This window comes from Bidens hawaiensis, unplaced genomic scaffold (assembly GCF_021521415.1).
Source record: "Bidens hawaiensis isolate Kalapana, Puna unplaced genomic scaffold, B.hawaiensis_p1.1 tig00043026_1, whole genome shotgun sequence".
In the NCBI taxonomy this organism is placed as follows: domain Eukaryota; kingdom Viridiplantae; phylum Streptophyta; class Magnoliopsida; order Asterales; family Asteraceae; genus Bidens; species Bidens hawaiensis.
Genome location: NW_027497643.1, coordinates 124,363 through 127,509, shown reverse-complemented (window position 1 = coordinate 127,509; position 3,147 = coordinate 124,363).

The following is a 3,147-nucleotide window of genomic DNA, read 5'->3' as shown; positions in this document are numbered from 1 at the left end:
CGGCATTTAGCGGCTATTTTTGTTGTCAAAAATCTTGCGGTTTGCTTGCTTTTTTTTTTGCCACTGGTTTTCAGTGACTTCTTTTTGGGACTTTATATTGTCGCAAATTAGTCGCAATTTTTCTTTGTTGAATTGAGGACAAAACATCAAAACTAGTCCTTTATGTTTGCATGTTTTTTCAGTGGTTGTCCTTTCGCAAACTTAATGACAGAAACCATCCTTAATTATATCACGTTAGGTCCTTTGGCTCTAACCCAGTTAATTTTTTTTCGTTAAATATAGTCATGTGCAATGCATATGAGGGTATATTAGTCATTTACTCTTGAAAAATTAAAATCATTAATATTTTATATATATATATACACACACACACATACAGACACACACCTTATCTCTCTTCCTTTTTCCTTCCTTCCCGGCACCACCCACCACCACCACCTCCACCACACCACAACCACCACTGTGATTCATCACCACCACCCACCATCGAGAAGAAAGAAGAACACCCACTCCGATCAACTCCCACCGCCACACCGCCGACCACCACACCAAACCCAAACGCCTGTGCACACGACCGAATTTAACCCCCACCGTCACCACTCGCCGCAAACACCCCGCCGCCAACACCCCGTCGCCCATTTTTCGTCTTCGTCGGAGGGGTTGCCGAAGAAGATGATGTTGAACCCCCAATTTCAGGTTCGATTTTGGATCTTTTATGCCTGGTTCATCAAATAAGCTTTGATTTGTTTTGATTCAGGTATAATTTGTCTTCGATTCAGGCTTGATATGGTCCGATTCATCCCTCTAGATCTAGGGTTTTTAATTTGGCGGCGAGTGGTGGCGACACGCGGCGCCGGCGTTTGGGTTTGGTGTGGTGGCCGGTGGTGGTGGCGGTGGGAGTTGATCGGCGTTTGGGTTTGGTGTGGTGGTGGTGGTGGTGCCGGGAAGGAAGGAAGAAAGGAAAAAGGAAGAGAGAGAGATAGAGTGTGTGTCTGTATATATATGTGTTTGTGTGTATATATATATAATATTATTTGATTTTAATTTTTCAAGAGTAAATGACTAATATACCCTCATGTGCATTGCACATGACTATATTTAACGAAAAAAATTAACTGGGTTAGAGACAAAGGACCTAACGTGATATAATTTTTTAATAAAAAGGATGGTTTCTGCCATTAAGTTTGCGAAAGGACAACCATTAAAAAAACATGCAAACATAAAGGACTAGTTTTGATGTTTTGTCTTGAATGAGAGAAGAAATTTACCTACCTTGACTTTGAAAAAAAAAACTTCATCCCTATTAATTTTCTCAATATTTTAATTTATATAAAATATTTTAAGAGTATTCATAAAGGAATCCTTGTCAATATATTCACGTGCGTTAACTAAATACATTCTCATCCTTAAAATTGTTTACCAGCTATAAGAAGCCATCTTAGAGCATTCGTAAGCCATCTTAGAGCATTCGTAATCCGTTCATCAAATTTATTGAGTGAGGATTTTAAATTTGATGTTATGAGTGGAGATGAGAGAAAATGCAGTTATTTTTCTGTATATTTGAAAAATTCCTGTAGCAATATATTATTATTTTAATATATTTTGAAAGTGGTTGCGAGTGAATGAATGAGATAAAAAAATATAATGATAAAGATATAAAAAATATTACTTAATTGAGTATGAGAGAGAAAATGTATCATGCTTTAGTGTAATTTTGAATTTGAATATAAGAAAAAAAAATATGAATGCTCTTACGTTAATTTATCGTATATATTAATAATCAATTAAATAATACATTTTCCTGCTCACAGCTACTAAGAAAAATATAGAAAAATATGAGATATGGGATGAATAATAAAAACCTAAATAGTTTTCTCTATAATTTAGGGTGTGGGGTATGGAGATGTGGATTCCATTATAGAATCGATTTCAATCAAATTGTTACATTTTTCTCTATAATTTAAATATGGGAATAAGGATAGGGACTCCATTGTGAGTAGAGATGGGTTCGGTAGCGGTTTTGAAATGCTCAGTACAATACCTGCATCAAAAGCAATATATTGGCAAAATACGGAATACCGTGCCGATATCGAAACCTCAAGAATGGGCATCGAATTGGTACTGAAAATACCTGATTCGATACCGATACCTGATAGTGGCGGATTCAGGAATTTTTTTCAATGGGTTCACTGTTTTTAAATGCTCTAATTTTATACAACCGATAATAAAAGTTTTCGGGTCGATCCGAAGGTTTGGGTCGGTTCAACGGTTCGGGTCGGGTAAGGTTCATTAAATAACATAAATTCGATATATTAAAAAAAAACATCGTCATAGAAAGGATAACATACATAAAAAAGATAAGATTGCCTTTTTAAATTAAAAAAAAAACTTAATTATAGTTGTTCTATACGAGTTTTCATCTTTTGGAAACATCGCATTACATATTCGATCAAAACTTGTTGAAGGAACCCTCTTTCAATGTAACAAATACAAGCATCGTTCAAGAATCCATGACCCATCCTATTACGCAATTCCGTCTTCAAATGCTTCATTGAAGAAAAACTTCTTTCAACACTCGATGTTTCAACCGATAAAACTAACGATAGCTTTATTAAACGATAGACCAACGGGAAATCGATGTGTTTTCTTGTTTCCCCCATCTTTTTGGCAAGCTCACTTTCCCAATTCAAGTTGTCAAAGTGTATCTTCTTTCACATGAAAATAATGAATTATCTTACCTCGAAGACTGAAGTAAAGGACTGAAATCTGAAGACAATGGTGGAGACTAGGGGTGCTTGTTTTTTCACAAAAGATCTTCTTGACCTATTTTGTTTGTGCCACGCAGACCATGCGCAGACATTGCCCTCTGCAGACTGTTTGTTTTTTCGAACACGTTTCATTAAAAAACGTCTACGCTCCCTCTTCTTGGTGCAGACTTGTACCTTCCACTTCTCACTTCTTCTAACCTCTTCTCAACATAGCAGTATTATCTCCCACCTCCACTCTTCTTTCTCTTCAAAACATCTCCCACATTCACTCTTCTTTTCTTTTCAAACCCTAGCATCTCCCACCTCCACTCTTCCTTCTCCTCCGTCACACCTCCTCCTCCACCTCCCCACAGCCGCCGCCGCCACCTCCTTACAGCCA